The sequence below is a fragment of the Protopterus annectens genome, chromosome 11.part0, assembly GCF_019279795.1.
Source record: "Protopterus annectens isolate FY-2018-M chromosome 11.part0, PAN1.0, whole genome shotgun sequence".
Lineage (NCBI taxonomy): Eukaryota > Metazoa > Chordata > Ceratodontiformes > Protopteridae > Protopterus > Protopterus annectens.
The window spans coordinates 1118089068-1118110492 of NC_056745.1; the positions used below are offsets into that span (position 1 = coordinate 1118089068).

The 21425-nt window shown below is 38.2% G+C and overlaps 1 protein-coding gene across 1 annotated transcript in view; it reads right to left on the reverse strand.

Annotated features, from left to right (window-relative positions):
• CCDC77 (coiled-coil domain containing 77) overlaps nt 1-21425 on the reverse strand; it is a 743168-nt gene that overhangs the window by 69936 nt on the left and 651807 nt on the right. The gene's annotated exons all lie outside the window — the stretch shown is intronic.

Consider the following 21425-nt stretch of genomic DNA (forward strand, 5'->3'; position numbering starts at 1 on the left):
ATCCTTACTTGACTTTGAAAGTATTACTATATGCTCACATTTACTGCATGTTTGTTTTTAAGGACAGTATATAAGCATAATTAATTATTAGTGCACCTCAGCTGATTTTATTCATCTTGGTTATACAATACAATCTTATTTTAATATGTGTTTTATAATCAGCTTATTGATTCATTGTAGTACAAATAGTAATATTTCATGTTGTTTTTCATAATTACTTAATAATATTTAACAATTTATTGATTTTATTATTATTATACTTTAGTTGTGTTTACTTCTGTACATAAGAAAGATAAGTTTACTTAAAAAGCCATACATTTAATTATATAACAGTTTGCAAATAGGCAGTTCCTGTTTGAAACTTGCTGCTAGTTAGAATGATAATTTGAGTGATAGATGTCTCTCAAATTAGGAGGTTTATAACTCCAGAAAGGTCTTGGGTGTTTTTTTTGTTAAAAATATTTGCTACAATTTATTGACAATGTTGTTTACGATGTTCACTGTAACTTACATAGTTGAAAGTTCTTTTAATATACCTTTGATTTTACCTCTATATCATTTTTTAAGTATATCAAGCAGTGGTATTCCTTACATTTATCTTTTATACATAGCAGACAAAAGAGTAATAAATGTATAGACAAATATGCATTATCACACACGGAAACTACCTCATGACTTCTTTACATTGTCTGTCACTCAATGTTAATGGTCTAAACAATCCTAATAAGAGAAGATCTTTAAATAAATATCTCAAATTGCAAAACTCCCAAATAATATTTCTACAAGAAACCCACTTGATATCAGAAGATATTTCCAAATTGGACTCTAAATCCTTTTCTATTCTAGCCAGTTCAGAACATTCAAAGAAAAAAGGGTAGTTGCTATATTATGGCATAACAAATTACCTAAACCAAAAATAATAGAATCATACCAAAATAAAAAAAAGGTATGTTAGCGTCAGTTATAGAATTTAACAACAAAATATTCACTTTAATCAATACATACTGGATTCCTGGCTTTGGACTTAAATCAGCACAGCAACACACAGAACACATATTAGATTTTTCTAAGGGTAATACCATTCTGGCCAGAGATTTTAACTGTATTTTTGACAGCAAAGACTCTACCTTTATTGGTAAAAGAAAAATCTCGTCAACGGCTAGACTTTTGAAATAATTTTCTGATTCTCTCCTGCTAAAAGATGTAAATAACTATGCAGACCCCAACTCTCATTTCTACACGTTCTATTCACATAGGCATAATTCATATTCTAGGATAGACAGAGCCTTTGTTTCTAATAACTTGGTTGATTCTTTAACTAGAGTAATTACATGTCCCCTTTCTGACCATAACTCCATAACATTTGATATAAATATCCACTCAACTTCTAATGTACAGATAAAAAGAATCCCAGCATATATCACTAAATTAAATGATTTTAAAGCCTTCTTATCCGAAGTAGTACATAATTTCATAGAACTTAACACAACTAGTGATACATCCAAAGTCTTTATTTGGGATGCAATGAAATCCTACTTATATGGTAGAATAACTAATTGGTATAAAAAAAGGACTTATGTGGGATAAAGAATTAAAAGAAATACAATCTAATCTTGACAAATTGAACCTTGATCTTTTAAAAAACAAAGATGACAAAGACAAAAAAAAGAAAAATTCTTTAAACAAAAAGTATCTTGAAATATTAAATCATAAAACCATGATTAGCTTAGAAAAATTTAAACTCATTACATTTTCATCGAATCCTAGATCCATGAATATTACAGCCAACAAAACTAAAAGATTAAATAAATTTAACCATACTAATGCCATTTTCTCACCACAGAAGAAGAAAATGGTCTCTGGTTTACATAATATACTAAACGAATTCAGAGATTTTTTTCATAATCTTAATCAGTCTTCCAAATTATTAAATCCAAAAAAAGACATACGGACATTCATTAGTAAAAATTCAAACAAAAAATTAACAGAAAAGCAAGCTGAATTACTTGATAGACAGATTACTCTCAAAGACATTCAACTGCAAATTAATGAACTTAAACAAAACAAAGCTCCGGGAAATGATGGCATCATCCCAGAAATTTATAAAATTTTACCTAATAAAGCTGTCACAGTTTTACATGCTGTTTTTAACATAGTACAAACTAAAAACTTCATCCCACCATCGTGGAAATATACTTTTATAACCCCTATTTTAAAACAGGACAAAGACCCCACTAAATGTAATTCATATAGACCTATATCCCTACTAAATATAGACTACAAAATATTTATGTCTATATATGCTAATAGACTCAAAAATTTTCTTCCTAATTTTGTGGAGGCGGATCAAACAGGTTTCATAATAAATAGAACCTCTTACGGCAATATTAAGAGAATATTAACCTTAATTGAATAAAGATTTTAAAAACAAATTTAACTATAATTAGTTTAGATATAAATTGCGCCTTTGATACAATTAATTGGGATTATCTCCTCATTCTTTTGGGGGAACTTGATTTTTCAGAACATTTTGTAAATCTTATTACTCAATTATATAATGGTTGTCATGCATACATCAAAATAGGTCCTAATATCTCTCAATCTATACCAATAGTAAAAGGCACTAAACAAGGTTGCCCAATGTCCCCTCTTTTATTCACCTTAATCATGGAACCCTGGGCAAACTTGATAAGGGAAAACACTAATATAATAAGATATGAATTGGGTTTTAATGAAACATCAAAAATTCAGATGTTTGCAGACGACATTCTGATTACACTGGATGGCAAAGACCCATCATTGTCAAAACTATTTAACAATATGGAGCTTTTTTAAAGGAACTCAGGCCTTAGATTTAACCACAATAAAACAGAAATGATTTTAGTTGGTCAAAAGAAAATTTATATACAAGATAATTTTAAGAAATATATAGCACAATCTAAACAAATAACATATTTAGGCATAATTATTACTAGCAGCATAAAAGATATTATAAAACTGAACTTTAATAAAAGTATTGCAAACATAGATAATTTAATAACTAGATTGTCTAAAATAAAATTCCCCATGGATGAGAAATTATCAATTATAAAGATGGTATTACTCCCCAAAATCTTGTATATAATTCAGTCCATCTCTATACCCCCAATACATTTAGTAATCAAAAAATTTAACACGATGATTAAAAAAAAATTTGGCATCCAATTAAACCCAGAATTGCTCTATCAACCCATATGTATAGCTGGGATAATGGAGGTATAGCTTTACCCAACCTAGAACTTTATTCAATTTCTTCAGTAATCAAATTAATCACTCAGTTAATTGACAGTGAATATTCAGCAAATTGGAATGATTTTTTACTTTGTCTATCTCAATCTCCAAAAAACAATGATACTCATATGTTATACTTAATGAATAACACCTTTATTTGGCGACTGAAAGAATATTTTTCTTTCCACTACACCCAAACATTTAAATCTAACTACATAACTCTAATTTTAAGGTCATTTAAAAATTTCATCCTTAGACATAAAAGATATGAAAGCTGGATATTTCTTACTTTCCCCATCACCTATACACAAGGGATTATGTTTATAGTAGATTATCAGAAAATGTCACTATTTAAACAAAAGAGCCTCATAGCATGGCATCAATTGATGAACAACCATGAATTAAAAGCTCTTAATACTATTATAGAAGAGAATAGTTTTGACTCAGTACTATGGCTAGACCTACAAGAAGCAAGGAAATACATCAAGGGTAAACTCTATCTAATCCCTCCTTCAATTAAAACCTCAATTCCTAGTCTATACAGCTTTTAACTTTCTTAACTCAACAGAACATTTCACAGAAAGTTAGTCTTTCACTCATATATAAAACAATAAAATCAGACTTGGATATATATACAGATAATTTCTGGGATTTTTTTACCACCACTAATAATGCCCATCCTTCAGATAAGGATAAATTAAATATTCTTTAATCTGTTGGTAAAACAACATGTTCACACAAATGGAAGATTTTCACCTGGAGATTTTTAAATAGATCATTCCTTACACCTCATAATATCAGCAAGATTATTAAAGATAGTGTTTTATGTTGGAGATGTAGGAAGGAAATTAATGCAGACTGGATACATATATTTTATGAATGATCACTTTTAAAGAAATTTTGGGAAGATGTTAATAACTTCTTACAAGCAATCTTTACAGACAATTTTTTTATTACTAAATCACTTGTTCTATTTAACACTCCAATCCCAAAATGTGCAAAACCCAGCAAATATTAAATCTTATGGTCTATATTGTCCATCGCCAAGAAAGAAGTCACAAAAAATTGGAAATCTTCACATAGTCCATCTTTTCAAAATGTTAAAGATCTTCTCAAGGATGTTTCTAAACTTGAAATGTTGACAATTAGACCTAGATCCTCAAGGAATACAACAAATAAATATTGGAAGAGTATATCTGAACTATTAGAAAACCAATAACCTGAATGTACAATCAAATCCTTTTTCTATTATCCTAACAGTAATATTTCATTCTTGTACAGTGAACATTTCTGTATATAGTTTATGGTATTATTGTTTATTATACCATTCTTTTTTTATTTTTATCTAATGTATCAAAAATCTGTACAATTATTTTAATAACTGTGTATATTTCAATTTTGATTTCAATAAAAAATTGTATTAAGGAAAAAAGAAAAGCCTTGAAAACTTTGAAGGAAACAATGGAAACATTGTTGAAGCCTATGTGTACTTTAATTGCGGAATAACTTGACCCAGCTATGAAAAGTTCTGAAAGAAATTCACTAATTTTTGAAAGAAGTGCTAAAAAGGATCTAGTCAATTAGGCCAATGCCCAGAATGAGAAATGCTTCCATTTGCTCTTGTAAGTCTTTTTTGGAGATTTCATTTGAGAGAAAGGTATGATCTGAAGTACTAGGAAGAAAGCTTGGCATCTCTGGCAATTGTCAGAATTGGAAAAACCAAGCGGTTAGCTTTAGGGTCTTGAAGTATGGCAGAGATAGCCCTGAGGGGCGTGTGAGGAGATCCAGTAATGGAACCAATACCCATGGTGAGTGAACTAGGTGAGGCCAAAGAAAGGGGAACCATACCTGCAGAAGCCAGAAGGAGGCAATGAGGATTACCCTGGTCTTATAGTCCACTTTTCTCTGAATGAACTGGGTGATAAGAGGGATAAGGTGGAAAGGTGGACAGGAGACCTGGGGGCAAAGGATGGGCTACAGCATCTTTCGGTGACTGTCCCTGTGGAGGAATGAGGGCAACGTAATCTCTGCATTTGTTGTTTAGGTAAGAAGCAAAAAGGTTGCAGCAAGGCTGGCCCCAGTGACTAAACATCTTTCTTCCCACTGTTTTGTTGAAATCACTCATGAGGAAGAAGTATAGTTTGGCTCAGTTTGTCCACCAGGATGTTGGACATCCCGAGTATATGCGTTGCTACTAGAAAGCAGTTTGAAAACATTGCCTGTTGCCAGATTCTCATGGCTTCTCAGCAAAGAGGGTATGATCAGATTCCATCTTGTTTGATGTACCAGACAAATGACATAGGTTTATAGGAGGTTACTAGACTAGCAGCCCTAGAGCCTTTACAAGACTAGACATGTTAATCCCATGTATCCCCATTTCTTCTTCTTGGGTAGTTCGCAGAACAAATTTTTGAACAGAGAGCAGGTCTGTGATGAACACCGGCTACCCCTGTCTTAGTGCATGGCAATCGCATCCTTGGGTAGATGGTTCTGAAGTGCTTGCAACATAATAAGGACTGCTCTTAACTCCAAGATGTGAAGTTTAACCTCTTTTGTGGACCATGTTCTTTGGATTATTCTCCCTTCAAAATGCTCCTCACCACACCCAAGAAGGGAGGCGTCCATGGTCATTGTAGCTGTGGGTACTGGAAGACGGAAGACTCTGCCCTGAGTAATTGAGTCAGACGAACCACCATAGAATGTGGTCCACGCAGACCTGTGTGATTCCTACTCTATAGTTAAGGGGATGAACTTTTTGAGATCACTGTACCGCTAGCATCCACTGTAGAACTCTCATGTGATATCTGGCCTAAAGAACCATCACTACAGCCATTAGATCTAAGAGTCATAATACCAGTCAAACCTGGGGTCTGGGATGATTTATTACCTGGAGAGCACTAGGTCTGATTGATTTGGCCCATGCTGACGGAAGTTTTGCCATACGATGTACAGTGTCTATATGGCAACCTATGAATTATAAGATTTGATATGAGGTAGCTTGATTTTGTTGGTGTTTACATAAATGCCCAAGTGAATTGACAGTTGTAACAGGAATGATTGATGTGACAGAAGTAGAGGTAGCAGTTAGAAGCCAATTGTCTAGATATGGGAATACTTTGATCCCTTGTAGCCTGAGATAGGCTGTCACAGTTGCCATTATCTTGATGAACACCTGAGGGGCTGTGGTGAGACCAAATGGCAGAGTTCTGAATTGTCAATGAATGGCACCCAGCCAGAAACGGAGGAATCTCCTGGACTGCTGCTGGATCTTTACATGATAGTAGATGTCTTGCGGATCTATAGAGCACATCTAACCATCCTTCTTGAGCAGGGGTAGAAGGGACTGTACTGTGACCATCCAGAATTTTGTCTGTTTTACAAACTGATTCATATTGCTGAGATGCAAAATTGGTGTTAGGTCCCCTGTCTTTTTTGGCCCTAAAAGAACTCTGAATAGACTCTGAATTCTAGCTGGTCTTGGGGGACTAGATGGATGACTGTTTTGTCCAGCAACTTTATAACTTCTGTTGCTGCAGATTCCAACTGATTGGGTTGAGTATCATGAATCATTTGCTTTGTTTAGGGGATTTTTGAAAAGGGTACTGTATAACCTCTGGAAATTATTTTTAGCAGCCAAGTAAATGAAGTTAAATTTTGCTAAGCTAAAGAGTATAAGGAGAAGCATCCCATGACTTCCTCCAGAGTGAAGCAGTCAGACAAACATCCAAGGATACTGCTAAGTTTTCTCTGTGAAAGGTCCATGGAAAACTCAATTTTATGGCTCTCCTCTGCCTCTTGGGTGATGTCCTGTGGACTTTCCTCCATCTCTGCATCTGGGAGGCCTATCCCCATGAAGTATCCTGGTGAAAACCTTGACATTTTTTTAACCACATTTTCTTCCCCCTCTTTGATTCCTGGAGAAGGATATGTGGGGAGTTGAAAACTGTTTCCAACAGCAGACAAGGTCTTGCCATCCTGTTCACTCTTGGTAATTGTATTCTTGACCTTCTGTCCAGAGTGGAGCCATCATAGGGAGCATTTGTGAAGGACATATTAAAGCTTTCCACAAAGTCGCAGAGCTGCATACAGTCATGGCATCTCATAGTAATACCTGTACCAGCTGCTCGGGCTGTGCCATCCACTGCATTAGACAGCAGTCTCATGGTAACACTGGATGACTGCAGGGTAGACAACTGGGAATCCACAGTTTTTTGGATATCTGCCGGTAAGTTACCCATCAGGGAATTCAAGTGTTTTTTAATCAAATCCTTCTGGAAATAAGCCATGTAGTTCAGCGCACAAACAGAAAGTAGATGAAGCACAAGTCTGTTTCATCAATCTGTCCAATACTCTAGACTCTCAGTTAGGGCAATGGATGGAGCAACTCTCTTCAGATAGTTCCTTTTTAGTGGCTGCTGCTACTGCCATGGCATCTATAGGGAGACCCTTAGCACAGAACTTATTTTCTTTAGGCTCAACTAAAATTCTGAGCTCTGTCATGTCAGCCTCTTTCCAGGCCTTCTAAATAATGAGGTTGACTAAGGCATCAGGAGGAAGGACCAACTCAGAATATTGAAGAGCCAGAGCCAAAGATTTTGAGAAACACTGACTCATCAGGAGGAGGAGTTTCAGTGGACTATCCCCCTCCCCATTTCAATAATTCAAAGATGTCTCTGAAGAAGACATCTTTGGGGGGAGACCTTGGGGAACCTTCTCCCTCATCTAAGTCAGTGCCTTCAATGTCAGACTCAGGAGAGGAGTCAATATTCTGCTTCCTCTTAGAAGTCTTCTGCTGGGGAATGTGCCTTGAGATGCCTGAGGGGGCACATCGAAATAGGACTTGGGACTTGAATACAGAGTGGTCTCGAAGCCTAAGGGATCCATCTGTCCTTGTCTACCAGAATTTGAGGAAGTAGCAGCAGTCTTCAGAGGGAGTCTGGATGGATCCAAACTCTAAGAACATACAAGTCATCTTGGTCCAGCCGGGGCCCTCTCCATAGCCTTGAAAGCCGACTCAGCCAATGAAAGTGAAGAAGAGCTAAGGTGGCTAAGTTAGTAGAGTCAGAAGCTCTTGCGATTGCAAGGACTTGAAGGCTGCAATGAGGACATTAGAACTGAGCTTCCCAATGCTGAAGCCCTGAGTGGTAGGGACAGCTCCAAAAAACTCAGGGTTGACTCCACTGTCAGAGTTCCAACAATGATGCTCTGGCTACAGGACTCTCGTCTACCGGAGCACATCAGAGTTAAGTGAGTGAGAGAAGATGTCGAAGCCAAAGTCACCAGGGCTATAGACCCTGAAGCTGGAACTGTGGGAAGACTGGATCTGACAAACACCAGCTGCAGGAATGAAGATGGCACAGGATGCTGAGCAATTGGGGTGGAAGGGGCTGATCCAGGTCCTTCCCTCAGGGACGGAGCTGTAAGGACTCTGAGCTAAATCCGTGTCCTCAAAAACCTCATCACCATCCGGTTGACATTGAATTCAGTGAGGCACCTAATAGATCAGTCTGATCTAGAGCATAAGGCTAATGTAGCAGGCCTGGAAGGCATTTTTGTAGAATTGGTGAATCAAGCCTGGAGCCGACAGGCCCCTGTGTAAAAGATGTCTTCTATGAGGGAGTCTGGATCCTAACAATACTCTGATCTAACTGTCTCGAAACTTTAGGTGCTGGATCCGCAATACCTGTGGGGTCGGGAGACCTTTCCTTGGTTTTCTCTGAGGGATCCTCACGTCTCTTTCCTTTGGACTTTTATTTCACTTTATCTCTATGCTTTTCTCTCTCTTTTTCTTTTGCTCTTTCCCATTTCTTATCCCTTGGCTTCTCAGAGGAAGGGGAAAAGGTGGATACCTTCATGTCCGAAGACAATTTTGGACCCTGCTTACAAGGGAAGAAGGCCATTCAAAATTATTATCTCTCTTCTCCACTGAAGGGCTCTGGTGCCAAATGCAGCACAAATGAAGCATGGATTCTGTAAATGGGAAGGCCCCAAACACTGAGTGTGGGTCTTGAGGTGATATTTTATGCCCATGGGAAGAACACTTTTTAAAACCTGTTGACAATGAAGTAACTAGTTTACTAACTAACTACCTTAATCCTCTCTATATATGCATAGATAAAAATACACACAGAAGTAATTATGAAAACTAGAAAAGACACACTAATCTATCTTAAACAACTACTAATACCCTAACACTACTCTAATCTTACAATAGCTATCAAAAATTTTTGAAAGAAGGGAAAGTTTTTACTTATCTGGAAGAATGATGGAGCTCTCTGTCCACACATCTGGTTTAGTCAGGCAGAAAAAGAGATCGGAGGTTATTCAGGCAGGAGAAGAGAATTGTGGGTAGGGGAGGAGTCAGAGCTGTCAGATAGAAAGCTTTGGTGTAAGGCACAGCAGACGGATCCGATATTCGACAACCCATACATTGAGTCATACCAAAAAAAGACAACATCGGTCAGTCATTCACCTCAATATGCAATGCAATTCTGCTCAGATTTACTACTTATAACAACTGTTAGCTCGGTTTAGTGACTGTTTTGTATACACACACACACACACACACATTTTATATATATATATATATATATATATATATATATATATATATATATATATATATATATATATACACACACACACACACACACACACACACACACACACACACACACACACACACACACACACACACACACAGAGCTGCAATAGAAAATTATGATGAAATCATGTTATTGACTGGAAATTACATTTTTCTTTTTTTTTTTTGGGGGGGGGGGTCCATAAACCACTATCCCTGCTGATGTGCCTTGCAACACTTATATGCCAATCGGCAGCCTGTTAAGTGAGTATGCCAAAATGCTTGACTAAATGGTAAGCACATTTCCCATGAATTGATAACAGTCAGTACCCACTCTCAGATATTCAATTCTTCTCTGCTCAGTGGGCAAACATGTTATCAATCACCCTGGTTTTAATTTTTGATATACAGCAGTTTTATAAACAATTTGCTTGTTTTGGTCTTTGTTTTGATATTTGTTATTTGATTGTTTGTTCTTTTTATTGTAAGTTACTAGTATGTTAATGGAGCTTTTCTCCTCGGGCCTCTGCTGAAAATGGACATGTATCCAGCCAGACTAGCCCAGTTAACAAATGTAAAATAAAATAAAATAAAATAAATAAATAAATGTTTAGACGTGTCTGACAAGCTTTCAATAACCCCAGCTACAGCTCTCATTAATTTACACTTATTTGATGAGAATATTCCTTTAGGGGAACAAACACTTAGAGTATTTTAAGGACAGCACTTGAGCCTTCATAGCGTAGTCTGCTACAGTTAGTCTTCACATCTGAAAAAGTACTGAAGGACAGAACAGCATTGCTAGAGTCACAGTATGTGGCTGTGCTCATCGCAAGAAACGTTAAACTGCTACAAGCAAATGGTAGTAATATGTGGCATGATTCCATAAGCTTTTCATGGATCACTGACTCTGTCTTACACAAAGTACTGTATTGTGTACACTCTGAATGAAGGAGGTACAAGCTTTATGTGCAATGAAACTTCATTCACTATGAGAGTCAAGCACGTAGACATCTTAAAACTTTTGTTAAGGAGGACTATAGCATGCTGACAGCTAAGTCCTGAATCAAGCCTAAGAAATGAATGCATGGTGCAATAGATTCAATGTTAACCTCAAGAAAGGGAATAATTACTTTACAACTGCGAGATGATATTCAGTTAACTGACAATTTAATTACACTGTCACACTGTCATCCAAGTATGTAAACACTTGGGTTGGCTGCAACCTCGGATTAAGTAAATAATGAGGCTGTAAATCACAAGCAATCCTGGAGAAGAGGACAGGCCAAAGACAGATGTAAGCTGGAAATGAAAATGGTCAAACTAATGTCTGAAGAGACTGTTCTCAAAAGTGTAAAACAAAATATGAGAAGTACCTGTCAGTTTCCAGATTTGCTATCTAGGAGTCATTATTTATTATATGGAGCATGTTTTTTAACAGTATGCAAGCATACATACTTTGTAAATAGCTCTCAGTTTTTGTTGAATTGCAAGGCTAAATTTGCAAATGAGTGCATTTACAAAGAAAGAGTCAGTCATATAGGGCCTAGGACAGGTTTATGAAATATTCTTTTGAACAAACCTTATACACACTTGCAATTTCCACCTATCTGAAGTCATTTTGCTACAAGTTGCTGATTTAATCCGATTCATTAAGGGTAATATGGATGGATTCCCTGAAGTGTGTTTATACAGCAGAAACACCTTCACAAAAATGCCACAACTTCTTCTGTGGACATTTATGACAAACTCTTGTTTTCTTAACCTAAACAGACAGACTTCAAGAATACAAACAAGCCTGAAAAATAAAAAAAAACACTAGCTGGTGTACTGAGGCAATCTCAGAGTGCATGATTCTGTTTCCAGTAAAAGCAACCATTTCAGCAATTTTTTTTAAATCAAACTCATCAAAATAGTTTGGTGAAATGACAATTTTGGGAAGGAAAGAGGCTAGATTATTAGAGGCTGTAACACCAGCATGGGATGCTAGAGGTCTTGGATTCAAGTTACAAACAAGAGCTAATATTTTCCTTATATGTTTACAAAATTTTAAAAAGGGGGCACATGTGAGTATATGCTATCACACTATTTAGTCTGTCCACATGGAAAGAGACACTGTAATCTGGGCATGACCTATGTTTCCCTGTTAAATTGTAGGGACAACCTCTTGCTGCTCTACTAATGCAATGTATAACAGAAATACTGTCTATATGAAGATGCATTACTTCAGAGAAGACAAAACAAGTCATTAATGAAAAAGAATGATGTATGCCTTTGTTTCCATAATGGCTGTGAAAATAACAGATATGTTCTAAAATTATTAGCTGAGGTATGAAAGGACCATCCATGACTGCTCCTTGGTTGGGTTTATCCTCTCCACCAATCAGATCTTGGCAAAAACCTGGAAGACTTTACATTCAGGGATATTCGATGCAGAGAGCATAATGCAACTCAGAAGTTAAGTAATGTAAACATCTTCAGAGACTTCCAGCTTGTCACCAGTCTGCAATAAATACCTTTCTCCAGATAAATAAATGATGATATGATGCTTATACTAATAAGTAAGTCATACAAAAGTATGTATTTACCCAATTTACACGGGACTCTGACAGCATAAAATGTAGGCGACAACGGTTTTCACAGAGATAGAGGGAAGGTATTCCTGACCCACCAAAATCAACTGATCCTGTAAGAAAGCTTCCCTGACCCACCAAAATCAACTGATCCGGTAAGAACGTTTCTGTTAAAGATCTTCCCTGACAGGTTCTATTTTGACCAAGTCCCAAGCAGTTATACCCAGGGAGGAGAATCTGGAAGACTGCACAAGCACAAAATCCGATAGCTGAGCACTGACTTCCCACATGTAGCCTAAGTCCCCAAAATGCAGTTTAGATAAAAATGCCTGGTAAAGGTGTGCATCGAGAACCAAATAATCATGACAGAGATGTTTGCAATGGGGAAATTCCTGAAGCAAGCACTGGTAGTCATACTTCTAGCGACCTTTAACCATAGTATCTACTAGTGGACAGACAACCACCCGATGCAATAGATATGGAGCTAGTAGTCCACTTGGAACATGTCTGCTCAGCATCTGAGAGCTCTTCCCTCCATGGTGCTAACGAAATAAACAGTCCTTTCTTCCTAAAGTGGTGCATCAATTTCAGACATCTAATGTGTTAGGATATCTTTGGGGTGTGAAGGACCCTCTTTCCACTGATTTGCTATTAAGAAAAAAAAAGGAGATAGATAAATTGGTTCAGGGACAGTTTTAAAACTACCTATAGAAAGAAATATGGGTTGGTCCCAAGGACCATTATTTCTTTGTGAAAGAGAAGACATGGATCCCTACAGATAAGGGCCCAAAACCTCATACATCTTATATGCAGAGGAGCTAAACAACAATAAAATGATTTTCATAAAAACAAATTTAAATTCTGCCAAGCTAGCAGGTTTGAAGAGTAGATAGGTAAGCTTGTTAACAATTATGCTCAAATCCCATTGAGGGAAGTTTATTTTTTTTTTTACAGAGACACTCCATAAAGAACATGCTTGACCAGCCAGTGCTGGGCCACAGTCCTGCCTCTCCAGTCATGATACACAGAAATGGATGACACTGCACCTAGACTATGAAATAACTGAGGCATAAATCATACAGGTGTGTGAGGGGAGTTGAAATCACTTGTGGGCAAAATGACAGGGACAATAAAATGTACTAATCTACTCAAAATGATAACAGTTTCAGTCTGAAGGCATGCACTTGCCAAGTGGAAGGATTTCTACCATCCTCAATATTCTCAGATGTCCCAGCTGACAGGGATACACATTACAAGATAGGCCATGTGATATAACTATTTGCTGCTCTAGTTATGGGGAATAACCTTGGCTTAAACTGTGAGGTTTCTGGGATGGCAGGAACCAGACAGCCTGAAAATATGTCCTTATCGGCCATTAAGATTGACAAGAATAAGCTTGTTATTAATGAGCTTTGCAATGAGAAAAAGAATCAGTGGGAATCATGGGAATGCATATTAGATTATTTTGCACCACAGCAGATAGACTGAATCTACCAATACATTCCCCTTGACCACTGAACTTAGCAGAAGAAAAGGGAAGTGAGGAGTGTTTTCTCCCTGCCTAAGAGAAGGCCAATCTCTACAATGTCCCATGTCTGCAGAATCCTGACCAGGCATGGCCTCTAAATCCACAGCTCAAGGAAGACTGCAGGAGTAGCTTGGAAAAGTCACAAGCATATTTACTTCACCAGGAATGTGATACACAGAGATATTGATGCTCTTTGCCCATGGCTCAGTGCCACATGAGCGCTCCTTTGTTTGTCTTTGTATCACAAAACAGACAACCTAAACAGATTAAAACTGACCTCAGATTCAGCTTTGTCTCTACAGCAAAGGCCACATTTATGATCTTTGGAATAGCGAGAGAGTGCAATTACAGTGAATATATAATAAATCTGAGGTTGTTCCGAGGTACAGCAATCTTCGACATAGCATACATGAGTACCAATGGTGTCTGTACGAGTGCAGCTTTAATGACATTAGAGAGAATTCTGAGATTTGTTGCATTTCTTTGACAACTGCCCTTTATATTTTGCAGCTACAGCACTTGAAATTACAGGTCTCTCACATCTGACAGGAAGCCTGCATCCACACTGCTTGGACAGATCAGCTCCATGAAAAGACAAACCCAGGGGGCGTCAGACCTCCTCCCTAGAAACTCCATCAGGTGTTCTAAAGAAAACAGGGCACTTGAGGCTGGTGTAAGGCTGCTAATAATAAGGCAGAGGGCCTCACCAAAGGAGGGAAGCTATCAAGAGTGGAAGCAGGGAGGCTTGCTATCCTTATCTGACTCGGACACAATGGTTTTAGTCTGTGCCAGTGGTGTAGAGGGATAAATCCCTTATTACGACCCACTTTACCAGAGTATGAATAGTAGTTTAGGTGCTTCATGGAGCAGGAAGGCAGGATAAGTATGCCCACTCGGGTTGTGTGGATGAGGGAGGAACTGTACACAATCAGGGCATATTCACATGGTTTGAGGCCTCTGGTGGAGACAAGAGAAAACAACTGCACAGTGCTGCCTGAGTGTTGGCAGGGCATCCTGCTGATATCAATATTTTGCAGAAGTGATGGGCAGTTTAGCTCTGATATCAACTGTATGCCCCATTCTCAATGTGCTACTTGTTTTGCAAAGGGGTCAGGGAGGAAATGGGAAAAAACACTCTCTCAGCAGCAGAGTCATGCTGCCCCAAGATGTCTCAATCTCCTTCCTGACGCCAATCTGTAGTCACAGTAAGACAAGGAGAGGCAGTAGGGATCAGCATACTAGGAGATTGAAGAAAGGCACCACCTGCAGCAGCTGATGGTCAGCTGTGCCTACCCAAGGTAGCAAGCTTAGGAACAGAATCTCACAAAAGCAAGTGTATAACAGATACACAACAGATGTTATGGAAGAAGGAACTCTCAGATTATAGCTCACCAGCCAAGTGGTGGTATGCACCCAACAGTGTACCAGCCAAGGGTGAAGAAGGGTTTGCTGTGGTTGAGTTGTGGGCTATAGACCACATTCATTACAGGTATTATCCCACAACTACAACTGAAGGACATTTCATTCATCTGCTTGCAGTCTAGCTCATGAGAAGTAAGCCCTAGAATGAGACAAAAAATAGGCCATCCTCAGCTGGAACATGCTGGCTCAAGTGGGCTTAGGAGGTTGTCTCAAGAGGGGAGTCGCCTCTCTCAAGTACCAATGAAATGTGATTGGATGACTCAAGTGACTGTTTTTCTGGTATCAGACTGGTCAGATTCAGGCTCCAGCTAATTAGCTGGGCAATGCAAGGTCTCTAGGATGTTACTACCCAAGGGTGGGCACAGGGCCATAACTCCTAAAATCCTCGACCAAAAGAGAAGATGGGTGCAGGCACAAGTCCCTCTAGATGAGCCCACAATGACCAATCTCAGGGATCAGGTACAAGATTAACACTGGAGTTATCTTTAGGAAAGTTAAGACTCAACCTGCTTTCCTGATTCTTGTCATTGTGACAATGCCCCACAAATCTGTCTTGGGCTACATACAGAACCTTCTCACCAGCCCTCCTAGCAAGGTTGTCTCAACAACAGACATTTTTTTGAAAGCATAGTAGTCAAAAAACATCTTTCAACCACGCCTACATGACTGAAGAGTTGACCTCACATTTGCTTAAGTTATCCTAAGGGCAATACCAGTACAAGTCTTGGCTGGTAAATCTGATGGCCGCTAAGACACTTTGTGTGATCATATTTATGCACATAAACACAAGATTTCACCAAAAGCAATGCTTGTGATGCAAAATCTGACAGTGATAAAAAGAACTGGGTGGCTCATGGGAGAGCTGTACTAAAGTAGCTGGTGTGTTACATCAGTGTGTACATTGGTCTGAGGGTACAGAAGCCTCTAACTGCAGGATTTTCCAAATTTTACCAAACTGTGATTTGTTAAGATGAGCACAAATACGAATCTATCAAAGAAGACCCTCAATGTTGGATCAGTTAAGACTCTTCATTGTGAACAAGATATTCTTCTGTGTATACCATCCAATCACATGCTGGCGCTCATCAAGACAGCTTTTCAAACAGGTTTCATTAGAGGTCAATAAGCACTTCAACCATTCCACTTCCAAAATCAAAGAAATGCTCATAAGAATTAAGCACTCTTCTTCCTGAGTTCTTTCCCAGCACAACTACTAACAACAGAAGAGGATGACGAATGATCTCTCTTCAAAAGAAGATGTAGCACTCCAGTCCTGCAAAGAAAAGAAAAGAAACAAATCCAGGAGTCCAAGGCTGATAATGTGGTGGCTAATACCCTGCTGACTGAAAAGATCTTAAAGTTAGGTTTGCAGGTTTGGTGAAAAACCTTAAGGCCTACTGTCCATTGAAGAGCTTGATGCCCTGGATCCTATGTTGGAAATTAAAGGTGACCGTGTAGTCATACAGTTCCTTCCTGAAGGTAAGAATTGACTAGCTATTTAACTGATATAGCAAGTTTACTCCACAGGTTTAGAAGATTTTTTTTTTAAACATGCCCTTTTTGATAGTAAACAAACATTACTGAACCAAACTATGGTTTACATTGTATGGTTTACAAAATTACTTCCTGTTAATAAATACTTTCTATAATTTAGGATCATCTTTCAATCATTTAAAGCAGTTACAAATTTTCAACTAAAAAGGGCTTTTTTTATTGCAAACACTTTTAGGAATTCAAGATCATATTTCATTATTAATAAAGCACTTGCATATTTTCAACTAAAAAGGGAATGGATCCAATACCTTACGTTTATTTTCTTCTTTCTGTGCAATAAACATTAAGTCACATTTACAGTTTCACCAGTATGCACAGACCTAATAGAACAATACATTAGCAAATCATTAATTACAATACTTTACTTCCTCTGGAAGGGTAGGGTGAACCACCCAAACAACCTCAATTAGCCACTGAATCCTCCTGTCGGGTCCACAATTAACTTTTTCAAAGATCAGTTTTTATTCCGCAGTAGGCTTTTATTTTTAAATTTTTGCTTTGTTCTTAACCACACAAGACATTTCTTCTGCAACTGCCACACCTGACAGTAGATTAAGTTCATTAATTCCTGTACTTCTGAGACTTTTTTATTTGCTATCAACATACTCAAGACAACAAATATTTGACTATGTCTAGGTAATTTGTCGTTCAAATGCCTACTAAGGAAAAATGTATGCAACTATACTGATATGTTGTTTGAAAATCCTATTTACCAAATGCTATAAATCCTGATTAAGTTTTTCCACTCTAGGGCACTCCCAGAAAATATGCAACCAGTTCCTCAGCTCCCATGTTCCACCTCAACAGCTACATTATTATTAGGAAACGGGTTCTGTAATTATGCTGGCATATAAAATAAGTGAGTCATGCAAAGGCAATGGAGTTTCTGAGATATGAAAATGTAAAAGTACAATGTACATCACTGCTCTCTAAAGATGGCAGGGGATATCTGCCTAACGATGAAACTTCTCAACATAGGACACAATACCATTTTGTGGAGTTTCTTTTCTGCCAATGCACACTGCTGGATCATGTATTTATATATTTGGAGATATTAGCCTCATTTTGGAACATCATGCCATGATTTGTGCCTACTGGCATCATCCATGGGTTATGAATAGCAATTGCACTATTAGTCCGTAGACAAATCATTTATGAACAGTTTTGACATTATTTATTCATACATTATTGGAATGGTTACTGTGCAGTGTAATTCCTCCCGAAGAAGTTTGCAAAGCTTTTAGCATTCCCATCATGATTGACAGGTGATGAGGGTGTGCCATCTTTGATGGACAGACTGATAGTGAACACTGTGTGCTCGCCCTCAGCCATATAAACATAATATTTATCTTTTTATAATGTAGACTAAACTACATTTAAAATCCAATTTCCATTGTCATTGTGGTGCACTACTAATGTTACACAGACAGAGGGTAGTAATGATAAGTGCATACAGTACATTCCTTTGTCCTGTGACATGCAATCATTATGTATCACAGGACAAAGCAGTCTATACAATACATCCCTTTGTCCTGTGATACATAATCTCTATGCCCATATTTCTTGTTTTTTTTTTTAATTAGGCTGCACTATAATACTTTTGATAACATTTTGTGCCACATATATGACTTTTAACAGAGAAGTTGTGGCATGTTGATAATGACTGCCATCGAGCCTAAACTTTTACAATATGGTGTTTAACCTTTAATGATATTCAGAAACTTGTGCCTGCACTAGCAGGGCTACAATAAAGCTGTGCAGTATTGTCTTGTATAAAGACTGTTTTTGAAGGCAAACTTTTTAGGTTACATTTTTTTAAACTGGTGCCACTCCAGTTCTGTTTGTTTCTAATTTTGATTACTATTTTACTGACAGACATTGCGAACATGCTTCATTGTCACTGCTGGCATCCATGTAGGAGCAGTTAACTGCACTGTGGGTGGGATTTGGTTCTGCGCATCTTGGAGGGTATTATGCTACACAATAACCATTGCATTAAAAAGATGCTCTACTTTTATGCCGAGAGGCTTGAGACATTTTATAGACTGCAGCAGACTAAGCATTTTTTTTAAATGTTGGCATACTGACGCATTTAACTTTTCTGTTTCATATGGATTTATTTATTTATTTAACGTATTTTGCTTTAATTTGCAATAGTTTGATAGTGTTCTCAGATTTCTTACACTGCAAATAACTTTACAATTATTGCCATAGAATGTTCTTGATTATTTTATTAACATTGTTTCACAGTGAATTATGTCGACTTGTTTAAAAGAAATAAGTATTACAATAAATTTGAAGTTGAAGTTGTAAACAGGTTACCGGGGGTATTCTATGCAAAAGGTTTCAAAGTAAGGAGTCCTTTAATGCTCAATTTGTCAGGTATAAATCTCTTCTAAGGAGGGGATAAGACAAAGAGATGAGAAGGAATTCATGTAGTCTTTGTCTTTAAGACAAACCTAGAAACTCTGAAGGAAGGATATGTAAGAGCACCATCGAGCCAAAGGAAATTATATCCAACTTGTAGTGCGACTGTTAGACCATGTTGCTGCCGTACATATATCATCAATGGAGGCTCTAGAAGAGAAGGCAGCAAGTAGTAGCCATGGCTCTGGTGGAATGTGCCCTAGGAGGTCGAGGTAATTCTAGGCCATAGTGTTTCAGTAAATGTATGAGATGCAGTATGATATCTGTTTTGCTAAGGCAACCCTGGATACTGGTGGCCTTAATTTATTAGATGAGAAGCCTATGAAGAGTTGGTCATACTTCCTGTATTGTTTGGTTCTGTGCAGGTAGAAACGGAGTTGTCTAGAAAGCCTAGAAGGTGAAGAACATACTCCTCTTTATTAGAGAAATTTGGAAAGAACACTGGTAAGTGGACGGACTGGCTGATATTGCTTTCAGTGACTACTCTGGGCATAAAAGATGGATTGGTAAATAAAGGAACTCTGTTCTTATGAAAAATTATGTAAGGAGGTTTGGAGGATAAGGCTTGTAGTTCAGAAATTCTCTTAGCTGAAGTTACAGCCACCAAAAAGATGATCTTCCATGACAAAAACTTCATGTCGCAACTAGCAGCTGGTTTGAAAGGTCCCTGAGTCAGTGCCTGCAATACTATAGTGAGATCTCAAAGAAGGGAGCAGGAGGGGTCCTTGATGGGAGCCCTCAATAAGAAAACACCTTTAATTAAGGATTTGAAAAACCTAAAGGTGAACAGAGAATGAGATTGACTTGCAGTGTGAAAATTTGAAATTGCAGCTAACTGAAAGCTTGATGGTAAAGAAGCTATCACCCTCCCTCAAATAGAGTACTACAGAAAGGTAGAATATCTGAAACTGGTGCTGAGAAAGGGTCAATATTTCTATTTGTAGCCTAAATGATGAACCTTTTCCACTTAGTGGTGTAGACTTTCTTGGTGGAAGCCGTTTGCGAAGCTAGAAATATTTTATGGACCAAGAAAGTAAGCCTGGACTGTCTCGTTATGGTTGGAAGTGGAAAAACCAAGCAGTCAGCCTGATGGCACGAAGGTTCAGATTTTGCATTCCTGACAGGTAAGAAAGGAGGTCCTGTCTTGGGTTGAGTATCCAAGGAGGATATTTCAGACGAGATCAGAGGAAGGAGAATCACACCAGTCGAGGCCAGAAGGGAGCAATGAGGATGGCAAAGCTCTTCAGCCTGTTTGCCTTCTGAAGAAACTTCAGGATTTGAAGGAGATGAGGTTAAGCATATAGGAGACCCAAGGGCCAATCATGGACCAGTGCACCACTTGAGGACTCCCCCAGAGGAAGGATCAGAGTGAAGAACTTGCTGAATTTGTTGTGGAGGGGAGAGGCAAAGATGTTGCATCAAGGTTGACCCCATCGAATGAAGATCATGTATGCCACTGACAGATTGAGGGACCACTCATGCAGAACCAGGAGTGATCTGCTGAATCTGTCCACCAGGTTGTTGGTTTTCCCCAGGATATGCATTGCAACTAGAAGGCGGTCTGAAGATATCACCCCCTCCCATACCCTCATGGCCTTCCTGCACAAGGGGTAAGAATGGGTTCCTCCTTACTTGTTCATGTACCAGACAACAGACATGTTGTCGATGTGAATTGCAATTGTCCCCAAGGGGAGAGCGTCCTGAAAGGCTTGCAACATTAGGAGAACTGCTGCCATCTCTAGGATACTGATATACAACCTGGTCTTGATAAGGAACTACGTGCCTTGGACCATCTTCCCATTGTAATGCCCCCCACCTGAACAGGGAGGCATCAGTGCTCACGGTGGCTATTGGAGGGTTAATTAAGAAGGGCCTGCCCTAAAGGAGATTGTCCGACTGTTATCACCAGCTGAGGTGACACTTGTAAAATGGTGTCAATCTGATGGAAAGGGACAGCGGTTGATAGAGAATGTACCACTGAACTGCCAATGTCCACTGGAGAACCCGCATGAAGAATCTTGCTAGAGGAGCTAACAGGATTGCTGCTGACATGGATCCTAGGGCTTGT